The sequence below is a fragment of the Scyliorhinus torazame genome, chromosome 1 (assembly GCF_047496885.1).
Source record: "Scyliorhinus torazame isolate Kashiwa2021f chromosome 1, sScyTor2.1, whole genome shotgun sequence".
Classification (NCBI taxonomy): domain Eukaryota; kingdom Metazoa; phylum Chordata; class Chondrichthyes; order Carcharhiniformes; family Scyliorhinidae; genus Scyliorhinus; species Scyliorhinus torazame.
In genome coordinates this window covers 401,461,322-401,477,833 of record NC_092707.1, presented here as the reverse complement: position 1 = coordinate 401,477,833, position 16,512 = coordinate 401,461,322, and the positions used below count along the sequence as shown (strand labels likewise).

The window sequence follows — 16,512 nt, the reverse complement described above, 5'->3', positions numbered from 1 at the left end:
GCAATGGGGCATAGAGCAAAGGGGCAAAGAGCAATGAGGCATAGAGCAAAGGGCATCGAGCAATGGGGCATCGAGCAAAGGTGCAGAGAGCAATGGGGCAAAGAGCAATGAGGCATAGAGCAAAGGGCATCGAGCAATGGGGCATCGAGCAAAGGTGCAGAGAGCAATGGGGCATAGAGCAAAGGGGCATAGACCAATGGGGCATAGAGCAAAGGGGCATCGAGCAATGGGGCATCGAGCAAAGGGGTATAGAGCAAAGGGGCATAGAGCAATGGGGCATAGAGCAAAGGGGCATCGAGCACTGGGGCATCGAGCAAAGGGGCACAGAGCAAATGGACAGAGAGCAATGGGGTATAGAGCAATGGTGCATAGAGCAAAGTGGCATCGAGCAATGGGGTATAGATCAATGGGGTATAGAGCAATAGGGCATAGAGCAATGGGGAATAGAGCAATAGGGTATAGAGAAATGGGGTATAGAGCAATGGGGCATAGAGCAATGGGGCATCGAGCAAAGGGGCATAGAGCAAAGGGGCATCGAGCAATGGGGCATCGAGCAAAGGGGCAGAGAGCAATGGGGCATAGAGCAATGGGGTATAGAGCAATGGGGTATAGAGCAAAGGGGCATAGAGCAATGGGGTATAGAGCAATGGGGCATAGAGCAATGGCGTATAGAGAAATGGGGTATAGAGCAATGGGGGGTAGAGCAATGGGGCATAGAACAAAGGGTCATAGAGCAATGGGGCATAGAGCAATGGCGTATAGAGCAATAGGGCATAGAGCAATGGGGCATAGAGCAATAGGGTATAGAGAAATGGGGTATAGAGCAATGGGGCATAGAGCAATGGGGCATCGAGCAAAGGGGCATAGAGCAAAGGGGCAAAGACCAATGGGGCATAGAGCAATGGGGTATAGAGCAAAGGGGCATAGAGCAATGGGGTATAGAGCAATGGGGCATAGAGCAATGGCGTATAGAGAAATGGGGTATAGAGCAATGGGGGGTAGAGCAATGGGGCATAGAGCAAAGGGGCATAGAGCAAAGGGGCATAGAGCAATGGGGTATAGAACAAAGGGTCATAGAGCAAAGGGACATAGAGCAAAGGGGAATAGAGCAATGGGGTATAGAGCAATGTAACATCGAGCAATGGGGCATCGAGCAATGGGGTATAGAGCAAAGGAGCATCGAGCAAAGGGGCATCGAGCAATGGGATATCGAGCAATGGGGCATAGAGCAATGGGGCATCGAGCAATGGGGCATAGAGCAATGGGTTATAGAGCAAAGGGGCATCGAGCAATGGGGCATCTAGCAATGGGGTATAGAGCAAAGGGGCATCGAGCAATGGGGTGTGGAGCAATGGGGTATAGAGCAATGGGGTATAGAGCAAAGGGGTATAGAGGAATGGGGTATAGAGCAATGGGGCATAGAGCAATGGGGCATAGAGCAAAGGGGTATAGAGAAATGGGGTATAGAGCAATGGGGCATAGAGCAATGGGGCATAGAGCAATGGGGCAGAGAGCAATGGGGCAGAGAGCAATGGGGTATAGAGAAATGGGGTATAGAGCAATGGGGCATAGAGCAATGGGGCATCGAGCAAAGGGGCATAGAGCAAAGAGGCACAGAGCAATGGATTATAGAGCAATGGGGTATAGAGCAATGGGGTATAGAGCAATGGGGCAGAGAGCAATGAGGTATAGCGAAATGGGGTATAGAGCAATGGGGCATAGAGCAATGGGGCAGAGAGCAATGGGGTATAGAGAAAAGGGGTATAGAACAATGGGGCATAGAGCAATGGGGCATCGAGCAAAGGGGCATAGAGCAAAGAGGCATAGAGCAATGGGGTATAGAGCAATGGGGTATAGAGCAATGGGGTATAGAGCAATGGGGTATAGAGCAATGGGGCATAGAGCAAAGAGGCATAGAGCAAAGGGGCATAGAGCAATGGGGCATAGAGCAAAGGGGCATCGAGCAATGGGGCATCGAGCAAAGGGGCATTGGGCAATGGGGCATAGAGCAATGGGGCATCGAGCAAAGGAGCATAGAGCAATGGGGCATCGAGCAAAGGAGCCTAGAGCAAAGGGGCATAGAGCAATGGGGTATAGAGAAATGGGGCATAGAGCAATGGGGTATAGAGAAATGGGGTATAGAGCAAAGGGGCATAGTGCAATGGGGCATAGAGCAATGGGGCATAGAGCAATGGGGTATAGAGCAATGGGGCATAGAGCAATGGGGCATCGAGCAAAGGTGCATAGAGCAATGGGGCATCGAGCAAAGGGGCATAGAGTAATGGGGCATCGAGCAAAGGGGCATAGAGCAAAGGGGCATCGAGCAAAGGGGCATAGAGCAATGGGGTATAGAGCAAAGGGGCAGAGAGCAATGGGGCATAGAGCAAAGGGCATCGAGCAATGGGGCATAGAGCAAAGGGGCAGAGAGCAATGGGGCATAGAGCAAAGGGGCATAGACCAATGAGGCATAGAGCAAAGGGGCATCGAGCAATGGGGCATCGAGCAAAGGGGTATAGAGCAAATGGACATAGTGCAATGGGGCATAGAGCAAAGGGGCATCGAGCACTGGGGCATCGAGCAAAGGGGCACAGAGCAAATGGACAGAGAGCAATGGGGTATAGAGCAATGGGGCATAGAGCAATAGGGTATAGAGAAATGGGGTATAGAGCAATGGGGCATAGAGCAATGGGGCATCGAGCAAAGGGGCATAGAGCAAAGGGGCATAGACCAATGGCGTATAGAGCAATGGGGGGTAGAGCAATGGGGCATAGAGCAATGGCGTATAGAGCAATGGGGGGTAGAGCAATGGGGCATTGTACAAAGGGTCATAGAGCAATGGGGCATAGAGCAATAGGGTAGAGAGCAATGGGGTATAGAGCAAAGGGGCATAGAGCAATGGGGCATCGAGCAAAGGGGCAGAGAGCAAAGCGGCATAGACCAATGGGGCATAGAGCAATGGGGTATTGAGCAAAGGGGCATAGAGCAATGGGGTATAGAGCAATGGGCGGTAGAGCAATGGGGTATAGAGCAAAGGGTCATAGAGCAATGGGGCAGAGAGCAATGGGGTATAGAGAAATGGGGTATAGAACAAAGGGTCATAGAGCAAAGGGACATAGAGCAATGGGGTATAGAGCAAAGGGTCATAGAGCAAAGGGGCATAGAGCAATGGGGTATAGAGCAAAGGGGCATAGAGCAATGGGGCAGAGAGCAATGGGGCAGGGAGCAATGGGGTATAGAGAAATGGGGTATAGAACAAAGGGTCATAGAGCAAAGGGACATAGAGCAATGGGGTATAGAACAAAGGGTCATAAAGCAAAGGGGCATAGAGCAATGGGGTATAGAGCAAAGGGGCATAGAGCAATGGGGCAGAGAGCAATGGGGCAGGGAGCAATGGGGTATAGAGAAATGGGGTATAGAGCAATGGGGCATAGAGCAATGGGGCATCGAGCAAAGGGGCATAGAGCAAAGAGGCATAGAGCAATGGGGTATTGAGCAATCGGGTATAGAGCAATGGGGTATAGAGCAATGGGGCATAGAGCAATGGGGCATAGAGCAATGCGTATAGAGCAAAGGGGCATTGACCAATGGGGCATAGAGCAATGGGGCAGAGAGCAATGGGGCAGAGAGCAATGGGGTATAGAGAAATGGGGTATAGAGCAATGGGGCATAGAGCAATGGGGCATCGAGCAAAGGGGCATAGAGCAAAGAGGCATAGAGCAATGGGGTATTGAGCAATGGGGTATAGAGCAATGGGGTATAGAGCAAAGGGGCATAGAGCAAAGAGGCATAGAGCAATGGGGTATAGAGCAATGCGTATAGAGCAAAGGGGCATTGACCAATGGGGCATAGAGCAATGGGGCAGAGAGCAATGGGGTATAGAGAAATGGGGTATAGAGCAAAGGGGCATAGAGCAATGGGGCATAGAGCAATAGGGCATAGAACAAAGGGGCATAGACCAATGTGGCATAGAGCAATGGGCTATCGAACAAAGGGGCATAGAGCAAAGGGGCATAGAGCAATGGGCTATAGAGCAAAGGGGCATAGAGCAATGGGGTATAGAACAAAGGCGCATAGCCTGAATGTTAAAGCCCAGGCTTTCCGGAGTGAAAGTTGGAACACTAAGACTGCGGAGGTTAGAAAAAAACTTATGTGAACAGCATTTATTGCTGGTTTTGTTAAAGATAAATCTAAAGTGAATGGCCTTCTGTTGACCAAATACATTTGGGGTATGGGGAAAAGTTAGGTAGATAAAGTTAGTTCACAGAACACGCATGATCTGGCTGAAAGGCCAAACATGCTGGAGGGACTCAATGGCCCTATCCTAAACCTAGTGCTTATGTTCTCATGAATCAGATAATAGAATGACAGTGCAGAAGGAGGCCATTCAGCCCATCATGTCCATGCCAGTTCTCTGAAAATGCAATTGGATTAGTCTTGCTCACATTGTCCCGATTTTATGTCAGTGCTTGTGCAATTTCATTTGGAAATCACGATTGAATCTGTCTCCACCACACTCTCAAACAGTACATTCCAGATCCTAACCACTCGCTGTGTGACTCTGCCTCCACCGCACACTCAGACAGTACATTCCAGATCCTAACCACTCGCTGTGTGACTCTGCCTCCACCGCACACTCAGACAGTACATTCCAGATCCTAACCACCCACTGTGAATCTGCCTCCACCACACTCTCAGACAGTACATTCCAGATCCTAACCACTCACTGTGTGAATCTGCCTCCACCACACTCTCAGACAGTACATTCCAGATCCTAACCACCCACTGTGAATCTGCCTCCACCACACTCTCAGACAGTACATTCCAGATCCTAACCACTCACTGTGTGAATCTGCCTCCACCACACTCTCAGACAGTGCATTCCAGATCTTAACCACTCGCTGTGTGAATCTGCTTCCACCGCACTCTCAGACAGTACATTCCAGATCCTAACCACTCGCTGTGTGAATCTGTCTCCACCACACTCTCAGACAGTGCATTCCAGATCTTAACCACTCGCTGTGTGAATTTGCCTCCACCACACTCTCAGACAGTACATTCCAGATCCTAACCACCCACTGTGAATCATCCTCCACCACACTCGCAGACAGTACATTCCAGATCCTAACCACTCACTGTGTGAATCTGCCTCCACCACACTCTCAGACAGTACATTCCAGATCCTAACCACCCACTGAGAATCTGCCTCCACCACACTCTCAGACAGTACATTCCAGATCCGAACCACTCACTGTGTGAATCTGCCTCCACCACACTCTCAGACAGTGCATTCCAGATCTTAACCACTCGCTGTGTGAATCTGCTTCCACCGCACTCTCAGACAGTACATTCCAGATCCTAACCACTCGCTGTGTGAATCAGTCTCCACCACACTCTCAGACAGTGCATTCCAGATCTTACCCACTCGCTGTGTGAATCTGCCTCCACCACACTCTCAGACAGTACATTCCAGATCCTAACCACCCACTGTGAATCTGCCTCCACCACACTCGCAGACAGTACATTCCAGATCCTAACCACTCGCTGTGTGAATCTGTCTCCACCACACTCTCAGACAGTACATTCCAGATCCTAACCACTCACAGTGTGAATCTGCCTCCACCACACTCTCAGACAGTACAATCGAGATCTTAACCACTCGCTGTGTGAATCTATCTCCACCACACTCTCAGACAGTACATTCCAGATCCTAACCACTCACTGTGTGAATCTGTCTCCACCACACTCTCAGACAGTACATTCCAGATCCTAACCACTCGCTGTGTGAATCTGTCTCCACCACACTCTCAGACAGTGCCTTCCAGGTCCTAACCACTCGCTGTGTGATTCTGCTTCCACCACAGTCTCAGCCAGTGCATTTGAGATATTAATCACTCATGGTGTAAATCTAACTCCACCCCACTTTCAGATTGTGCATTCCAGACCCAAACCACTCGATGTGTGAATCTGTCTCCACCACACTCTCAGACAGTACATTCCAGACCCTAACCACTCACTGTGTGAATCTGTCTCGACCACACTCTCAGACAGTACATTCCAGACCTTAACCACTCGCTGTGTGAATCTGTCTCCACCACACTCTCAGACTGTACGTTCCAGATCCTAACCACTCGCTGTGTTAATCTGCCTCCACCACACTCTCAGACAGTACATTCCAGATCCTAACCATTCGCTGTGTGAATCTGTCTCCACCACGCCCTCAGGCAGTGCATTCTAAATGCTAACCACTCACTGTGTGAATCTGTCTCCACCACACTCTCAGACAGTACATTCCAGATCCTCACCTCTCACTGTGTGAATCTGCCTCCACCACACTCTCAGACAGTACATTCCAGATCCTCACCTCTCACTGTGTGAATCTGTCTCCATCACGCCCTCAGACAGTACATTCCAGATCCTAACCACTCGCTGTGTGAATCTGTCTCCACCACACTCTCAGACAGTACATTCCAGATCCTCACCTCTCACTGTGTGAATCTGACTCCACCACACCCTCAGACAGTATATTCCAGATCCTAACCACTCCCTGTGGGAATCTGTCTCAACCACACTCACAGACAGTGGGCGGGATTCTCCACTCCCGCGGCAAAATGCCCACGCCGTCACGAACGCCGTTGAGGTTCACGACGGCGCGAAACGGCCCCGATCCCGGACGATTCAGGCCCTGAAAATGGGCTAGGATCAGGGCCGCATCATCTACACGCGCCAGGCCTTGTCGCTGCATAAAGGCGGTGCCGCATAGATGACGCGGCCGGCGCCGCATAACTGACGTCACCCACGCATGCGCAGTTGCCGTCCTCTCTAAGTCCGCCCTGCAAGAAGATGGCGGACGGATCTTGCGGGGCCGCGGAAGGAAGGAGGTCCTCCTTCAGAGAGGACGGCTCGACGATCGGTGGGCACCGATCGCGGGCCACCCCACATTTGAGGTACCCCCGGTGCAGGATCCCCACTCGCCCCCCCCCACAGGCCGCGCCCCCAGCGTACGCGCACTGTTGCCGATGGCAGTGACCAGGTGTGGACGGCGCCAGGGGGGAAACCGCCGTTTTGGCCTGGCCGCTCGGCTCATCCGGGCCTGAGAATAGCGGGGTTGCGGAGAATCGTCATTTTGGGTGTCTACGGCGATTCTCTGGCCTGCGGCCCGCGGAACTCGACCGGGCCGTTCCCGCCACTTGGGAGAATCGCGGGAGGGCGTCAGACCGGCGTCCTGGGAAATTTTGGCGGCCCAGGCGATTCTCCCAACCAGCGCAAGAGTGGAGAATCTCGCCCAGTGTATTCCAGATCCTAACCACTCGCTGTGTGAATCTGCCTCCACCACACTCTCAGACAAGTGCTTTCCAGATCCTAACCACTCGCTGTGTGAATCTGCCTCCACCACACTCTCAGACAGTGCATTCCAGATCCTAACCACTCGCTGTGTGAATCTGCCTCCACCACACTCTCAGACAAGTGCTTTCCAGATCCTAACCACTCGCTGTGTGAGTCTGCCTCCACCACACTCTCAGACAGTGCATTCCAGATCCTAACCACTCGCTGTGTGAGTCTGCCTCCACCACACTCTCAGACAGTACATTCCAGATCCTAACCACGCGCTGTGTGAATCAGTCTCCACCACACTCTCAGACAGTGCATTCCAGATCCTAACCACTCGCTGTGTGAATCTGCCTCCACCACACTCTCAGACAGTGCATTCCAGATCCTAACCACTCGCTGTGTGAATCTGTCTCCACCACACTCTCAGACAGTGCATTCCAGAGCCTAACCACTCTCTGTGTGAAAAGATTTTCCTCATGTTATCATTGATTATTTCACCAATCTTCTTGTATCTGCTTCTCAACCATTCCTCCAATTGGATTGATTCTCCCTATCAACTCTGTCCTCCTGATTTTGAACACCTTTGTAAAATCTCCCGTCAATCTTCCAAGGAGAACTGCCCTGTGGCTTCTCCAATATATCCACCTTACGGAAGCTCCTCGTCCCTGGAATCATTCTCGTAAATCTTTTCACACCATCTCGAAAGCCTTCACACCCTTCCTGGAGTTTAGCGCTCAGAATTGGACACATTACTCCAATTATTCTCCCTTTAATTTGGTAGCTGATCCGTGGGGCCTGGGGACTAAGCTGTACAAGTGGATTTTGGATTGGATTTGGATTGGATTTTGTTTATTGTCACGTGTACTGAGGTACAGTGAAAAGTGTTTTTCTGCAAGCAGCTCGAACAGATCATTAAGTACATGAAAAGACTCCCAGCATAGTTAACATGAACGATCGGTGAATCCCTGTGAGTATTTCACCTTCGATAATTTCGAGACTGCTGCCAAAACTATCTTGTCGGGAATCATTGTCACCATCGATGTGTTTCCCCTCCAGCAGCTATTCAAACTTGGCTCTTAAGGGTCCAAATGTTCCACAAGTTAAATTATTTTCCAGTAATTACACATCACAAACACATGAAACCATTTGGTAAGTATTAAGTTACTATATATATTAATACAGCTCATTGGATTCATTTAACAGCAAACCATTACCAGGTGGTCCAGGCACGTCAATGAGCTATAAGTATGGAGATACTCAAGAAATGTTTCTGAGGCAGTGCTTCCCCAGGGTTGAGTTTCTAACCTCAGCCAGGGCCAAACACAAAAGACATTGAGTGACATTTGGATGTTTTCTCCACTGGGAAATAAAGAATATCAGAAAATAAAGCAGTGTTCCACCCTTTCAGCAAAGGGAATGAGCGAGGTCAGCACTGGGAAAGGCCCAATCTTCGGCCCCATCACCTCACTCATTCAGAGCAATAACTGGATATTCTTTTTCTTCTCTGCTCATTCCTGGTGGTACATGAGGCAGACAAAGCAAGTGCTTATGCCTATTTCCATGGCTAATTTTCCGTGGACCAGGTTTTCAGTCTGTCACCAAATGTAACAGCTCGAGGGGTGCCACTTCACACCAGCAGGCTCTGCTGCTCTCACCACCAGTCACTAGCGTGCCTGCGATGCATTTTGCAGGTTGATAATCAACATGTTTGGCAGTTATGAAAGCGCCTTCCTTCGCCAACAAGTCCTGGGGTGGGACTTGAACCCAGAGCGTCTGGCTCAGAGGTAGAGACATGACGCACTGCATCACCACAAGACGTCCCCATATGAATATTACATACAACTAAGGGTGGCATGGTAGCACAGTGATTAGCATAATTGCTTCACAGCCCGAGGGTCCCAGGTATAATTCCCGGCTTGGGTCACTGTCTGTGCGCAGTCTGCACATTCTCCCCGTGTGTGCGTGGGTTTCCTGCGGGTGCTCCGGTTTCCTCCCACAGTCCAAAGATGTGCAGGTTAGGTGGATTGGCCATGTTAAATTGCCTTTAGTGTCCAAAAAGGTTAGGTAGGTTACTGGGTTATGGGTATAGGGTGGAGGTGTGGGCTTAAGTAGGGTGGTCTTTCTAAGGGCTGGTGCAGACTCGATGGGTCGAATGACCTCCTTATGTAAATGAAATGAAAATCGCTTATTGTCACAAGTAGGCTTCAAATGACGTTACTATGAAAAGCCCCTAGTCGCCACGTTCCGGCACCTGTTCGGGGAGGTTGTTACGGGAATTGAACCGTGCTGCTGGCCTGCCTTGGTCTGCTTTCAAAGCCAGCGATTTAGCCCTGTGCTAAACCAGCCCAGCACTGTAAATTCTATGATTCTATGAACTATACAGAAAAAAACACCTCACAAATAGGCCATTTGGTCCAACTGCTCCAATATCCTTCCTTCCTTCTTCATCTCGCCCGATCAGTATATCTTTCTATTCCTTTCCCCCCCTGTGCTAATCCAACATCCCCTTAAATGCAATCATACTATTTCCTACGGTGGTGAGCTTCACATTTTCCCTACACTCAGGGCGAAGATTTTCTCTTGAATTCCTAGTCGGATTTTATTGGTGTTCCACCCTATACTTCTGATCCCACTGGTTTAGTTTGGGGAGGGTGACAATGGAAAGAACAAGAGTGTAAATATTGGGAGCTTAAAGTGGGTGTTCAGAAGCGAATAGGAAACCATACTGCAAGGGACAGTGTTGCACAGAAAGCGTTAAAGAGGATATGAAGCTGTCACCTCGCTCAGCTTGCAGGTTCTGTTTCTGACTTCACACTGCTCAGAGTGCACATCTGCTTTTCTGTTTGCAGTCTGAGTGTGTTGCAGAATTTCCTGTTTTTTTTTCAGACAACCACACAGTCTGATTGTTACCTACGATCATGTCTCCTCGTACTGGGGCAATCTTTGGAAGGAAAAATGTGTCCTTGCATACTTCCAGTGTCTGCTAGGTGTCTAACTCTCGGGCAGCACGGTGGCCTAATGGTTAGCACAGCTGCCTCACGGCGCTGAGGTCCCAGGTTCGATCCCGGCTCTGGGTCACTGTCCGTGTGGAGTTTGCACATTCTCCCCGTGTCTGCGTGGGTTTCGCCCCCACAACCCAAAAATGTGCAGAGTAGGTGGACTGGCCACGCTAAATTGCCCCTTAATGGGAAAAAAATAATTGGGTAATCTAAATTTCTTTTTTAAAAAGTTGTCTACCTCTTATACAGACCTCCTTGTGTTTTCCTTGGTTGTCCCATCCATGCAAAAATACAACCAAATTTACGCAACGATGGAATACATACTAAACGTAATGCCACTCATTTTCCTACATGCTTCTGCTTAATTTATGAAAAATGCCATTTTCTATATTAGCAGAAAGCCACCTTGGTTTATTAATAAGCTGTCTGGGCCACACCGGCACTCGAACAGTGCGCCAAAACCCTGCCGTGATTTCAACATGAATCCTGCACGGCCAGAGTCCACTCTGGGGAGAACCTCGTGAATTTTGACCTTGAAGGTTGCCAGGCGACAGAAATATTTGGAAAAGTCATTCTGGGGAATCATCGGGCAAGTCGTAAACCTCGGTTTCAATCGAAGCCTCCTGATCAAACTATACCAGGTTGGCACCAGATGACAAATTTGCAGCCCCTGACTTTGCTCCATTTTGCTGTGTCCGAGCTGTGAACAACTTTGGTCTCCTTACCTAATTCTAGAAGGCTCACTGGAATGTTTCCTCGCAGCATGGGGAGAGATGGGGCAGAGTTAAGGGGTATAGTTTCAGAATAGGATTTAGGATTGGGAGTAGCAGAAATCTCTTCACTTAAAAGGGTGAGAATCTTTGGAATTCTCCACCGAGAGAGCTGTGGACGCTCAGTCATTTGGTAATTAAAATTGCTGGAATTTTGGGCACTAAGGGGATTAAGATCTATGGGTTGTCCAAGCAGCTGGAGTTGAGACAGATTTTCGGCCGTGATCATATTGAATGGTGGAGGAGGCCGGAGGGACGTCTGGCCTATTTCTCATCTTCTTACAAGCTACCCTGTTCCCAGGTGGGAGGGTCTGGCTGGTATTGGAGGATTCTCCAACACAACTGGTTCAACTGCGGATGGCTTTAAAAAAAATTAAAGTTCCCAATTCCTTTTTTTTTTCCAATTAAGGGGCAATTTGGCCAATCCACTTACCCTGCACATCTTTGGGTTGTGGGGGTGAGATCCACACAGACATGGGAAGAACGTACAAACGCTACGCGGACAGTGACTGGGGGCCAGGATCGAACCCAGGTCCTCAGCGCAGTGAGACAACAGTGCTAACCACTGCGCCACCGTGCTGTCCCTCAACCGCTGATGGTTAATTGTGCTTGTCGGGCTGCATGCTGGTGCAGTGGTTAGCACTGCTGCCTCACGGCGCCGAGGTCCCAGGTTCGATCCCGGCCCTGGGTCACTGTCCGTGTGGAGTTTGCACATTTTTGCCCATGTTTGCGTGGGTTTCGCCCCCACAACCCAAAGATGTGCAGGGTAGGTGGATTGGCCACGCTAAATTGCGCCTGAATTGGAAAAAATGAATTGGGTATTCTAAATGTTTTTTTTAATTGTGCTTTTGAACTTCTGTGAACAAGGAGAAAAGCGCCAGGAAATAAAGGGGTGATCTTATAATAATAATAATCGCTTATTGTCACAAGTAGGCTTCAATGAAGTTACTGTGAAAAGCCCCTAGTCACCACATTCTGGCACCTGTTCGGTGAGGCTGGAAGTGGAATTGAACCCATGCTGCTATTTTTGTTCTGCATTACAAGCCAGCTGTCTTAGCCCACTGCGCTAAACCAGCCCCAGACATAGAAATACAGAGCAGTAGGAGGCCATTTGGCCCATCGAGTTTGCACCGACCCATTTAAGCCCTCACTTCCACCCTATCCCCATAACCCAATAACCCCTCCTAACCTTTTTTGGACACTAAAGGCAATTTAGCATGGCCAATCCACCCAACCTGCACGTCTTTGGACTGTGGGAGGAAACCGGAGCACCCGCAGGAAACCCACGCAGACACGGGGAGAACGTGCAGACTCCGCACAGACAGTGACCCAAGCCGGAATTGAACCTGGGTCTCTGGTGCTGTGAAGCCACAGTGCTAGCCACTTGTGCTACCGTGAAGCCTTGCAAGGCTGATGTCCTGACATGGGGCAATGGTGGAGATAAAAGCTGTCACATTTCTCTGAAAGAGTGTTAACCACAATGAAACATAATTAGCAAAGATCACTTTTAATGCAGTCACTTTATAATGACGACTGATAGTAATTTGACTTGTATGCTTTCAGAGCTCCCTGTACACCTCCTACAAGTTATGAAGAAAAACAAGAGAAGCTAATATTGTTCTATTTCGAGCAGCGATGGGTAACCTGGGTTGGTGAGTGGGCTGTATGAGGGGCCCTCCTTCATCCCAGTGGGCTGCAAGATTGAAGCCAGGTTCGTTCACTAACCATGACCCCATGATTAAGATTAAATACATTCAATAAATGCCGAATATTTCATACTGAGCTATAGAAAATGCTTAATCCTTCATATAGCAATAAAACTGTCATCAACTTAAAATGAAATGAATGAAATGAAATGAATGAATGAATGAAAATCGCTTATTGTCACAAGTAGGCTTCAATAAAGTTACTGTGAAAAGCCCCTAGTCGCCACTTTCCGGCGCCTGTTCGGGGAGGCTGGTACAGGAAATAGACCGTGCTGCTGGCCTGCCTTGGTCTGCTTTCAAAGCCAGTGATTTAGCCCTGTGCTAAATGGTAAAAACAAAACAAAATTACACTTTGGACGCAGAGGAAGCACTCGGCTCTCAAGGTCAATGTTGTGAGCAATCATCTCACACCTCACTTCATGAACCCTTGCTTTACACGGGGACCACTTCAATCGTACTGGCAGGAAATAAACTACGTGGATTGACATCAGTGGAATGTGGCAATCCTGGAAGTGGCAACGGTCAACAAAATGTCTCGTGGGCCCATCTCACGTCCTAGATGGGCCGCATATGGCCCAGGTTCCACAGCTTGCCCGTCACTGACTTAGAGCAGTCTGCACTAAGGAGAGATTTAGCAGCGGTATTCAAAGTGATGAGGCGTTCGATGGGGTAAATAAGGAGAGGGGGTCATACGGACTCGAAACGTGAACCCAGGTTCTCTCTCCACGGGTGCTGCCCGGCCTGCTGAGTTTTTCCAGCATTTTCTGTGGGGGGGTTTCAGATTTCCAGCATCCGCAGTATTTTGCTTTTAAATGACTGTTAATTATTTCCACCGGCATCTGTAGGTCACAACTTTAAGATACTTGGCAATAGAAAAGCTGGGAGATGAGGAGAAGTGTTTGAACACAGCCATTTAGAATGTCCCACTGGGAAGATTATTATGGGCCAGGGTTTAGAGAACACCAAAGTATATCATGGACTTCACCTAACCCACAATTTTTAATAGATTTTGGTTGTGGGGAGCACAAGGGCCCACTTTACAGGTGTGATGCAACAGAGATCTAAAGTATTTTTAAACAAAAGTGTTTATTCTATGAATCCAGTTAACAGTTTATAAACACACAGTAAACATCTTATCAACTACCAACACTGATACCCCCCAAAAGATACAGTACTCTAGAGGTAAACCTTAGTAACTTTCCGAACAACATCCATAAGTCAAAGACCCTTTTTAACAAAGGCAGTAGGTTTGCATTCCTTACAGAAAGAGGTATTATTTTGAAATCATCAAGTGATCTGGAGACATTCTTTAGTATGCAGAGAGAGATCAAAATACACCTCCTTGGTTTGAATGCAGCTCTCCAGCTGAAAACGAAACTAAAACTCAGCTTCCAGCTCAAAACGAAAGTAAAAAGCAGGGCCAGAGCCCAGCTCCACCCACTCAATGACATCACTGCAGCCGCATGGGAAGACAAAAATTTCTTAAAGTGACATTCCCATGCCAAGATTCAACGGTAACTTCAGAACGGAATTGGGTAAAATACTGGAAAAGACAAAAGAAAAGACTGCTGGAATATGTGGATCAGAAACGGAACTGAAACTAATTGGAGGGTCCCTCTAAAGGGCTGGCACAGGAGTGATGGGCGAAATGGCCTCTTGGGGCGCCGTTTGGTTCCATCACCTTTGTTTTGAGACTCAAAGACAGATGAATTCAAGTGATTCTGAAAAGAAGGAATCAAGCCCATCTCCTTTTTGCTCTGCTTGCTTTGATGGTTTTCCCTGGGAGTGGATGTGGGAAAGGGGAAGGCAAAACCAGTACTGTGTGTCCTCGAGTTAATAGCTATTCACCAGAGCAAAGCAAAGGGACATTCATGAGAACAAGAGGAGGGATCGACCCCATGGGAACACTCAGCATAGTCAGTAGGAAGAGAAACCTTGTTATGGAAGCGAAGGGAAATCTCCCAAGGAGACGTCTATATTAGAATATGTGATAAACATTTTAAAATATTTCTACAACAGATTGCCATCTTTATTCCAAAAACATTATCGCCAGGATTCTCCGGGTTTGGGTGGAGGCCCCCCAGGGTCGGTACGAGGGGGGGGGGGTTGTGCCGGGGCGGGGGGTGGGTGGGCGCGCAGACAGTAGTGGCGCCCGGGCACGGCCCGCCATGACAGGGTGGAGGCAATGCCACGGACGCCATGACGGCGGCCACAGAGATGGGCACCCACCAAGGTCGCTGGCTCAGCCCAGGCGTGCCGGTCGTCCGGACGTGTGCTGGACCCACCACGTCCCTTCCCCCACCCAGCTGGCGTCACCCACCGGCGGGTACATCTAGGGCCGGTCCCACGGCAGCCTCCGGTGAGGGCAGCGCTATCAGACGGTGGCCCTGGCAGGAGGGACGGGCGCCAGGTGTCAGGGCACCGGGGGGGGGGCGGGCGGAGGTGGGGGCATGCGTGGCTAGTGCCCGAGCTGCCAAACGGGCCGACCATGTAGCCCATGGCACCTGGTTGTGGAGGGGGGTATGCCCAATGATGAAACGTTGTCTACCTCACCCCCTGCAGATCGTCATCTCCCAGCGATGTTGGCTGCCGTGGCGGGGGCCGCTGCCCTGCATGAAGCCCTGTGGGAGCTGGAGCAGGGGGATCACAGAGAGGCGGTGGAGGGTGCAGCAGAGGAGCGTGCCGCAATGGGTCAGGTGCCAGCCGCTCAGGCTGGATTGTCACCCACCTGACAGGCGCAGGAGGAGGACCACGACAAGGGGGAGTCACAGGACGAGGATACCGAGGAGGAGGAGAGGGGGAGGAGGAGGCGATGCCATGGCCACGGAGGCACCCGATGAGGCCTCGTGTGTACCGGTGCCACATGTCCTTCCAGGACCTCCCGGACAGGGCCTGCAGGAGAAGACTCTGGGTGAGCCGGGAAACCGTTGCCCATATCTGATGGCACACCTGGCACTGCGTGGGACTGGGGGGTGGGGCACCCCCTCCCAGTGGCCGTCAAGGTGACGGTCGCCCTGAACGTCTGCACCACGGGGTTGTTCCAGTCGCCAAGTGGAGACCTGTCAGGCATCTCCGAGGCATCGGTGCACCGGTGCATCCGTGCAGTGACGGACGCCCTACATGACATCGCGGACCGGTACATTTAGTTCAGTGTGGACCGTGCCCATCAGGATGCCCGGGCAACAGTCTTCGCTGCCATCGCCAGGATACCCATGGTCCAGGGGGCGATCGATGGGGTTCACGTTGCCATGCAGCCCCCATCGGATAACAGGGACGTGTTCACGAACAGGAAGGGGACACTGTCCACCGGATGAAGGTTCTGCATGACTGCGCCCGGTACCCGGGCAGTGTACATGACGCGTTCATATTGGCACAATCGTTCACCCCCGGCATGTTCGAGGGACACCCCCCAGGCTGAGGGTCTGGTTGCTGGGCGACAAGGGTTACCCATTGCAGTCGTGGCTGATGACGCCTGAACGGACGCTACAGACCGACGCGGGGACCCGCTACAACGATGCCCATGCAGCGACCAGGGGTGTGGTCGAGAGGTGCTTTGGGCTGCTGAAGATGCGCTTCATCACACTCACCGGAGCTCACCGTTCCATCCCCCTCACCCACAGTGGCACTCGGTTCCCACCCCACCGTCCGCACGCATCGGACAGAGTACAGACACAGCTTTCATCGGTGTAACAGTGTGTTTAATAATGG

The 16,512-nt window shown here is 50.4% G+C and overlaps 1 protein-coding gene across 1 annotated transcript in view; it reads right to left on the bottom strand.

Moving 5' to 3' along the window:
• Positions 1-16,512, bottom strand: part of aig1 (androgen-induced 1 (H. sapiens)) — a 239,963-nt gene that overhangs the window by 56,079 nt on the left and 167,372 nt on the right. The gene's annotated exons all lie outside the window — the stretch shown is intronic.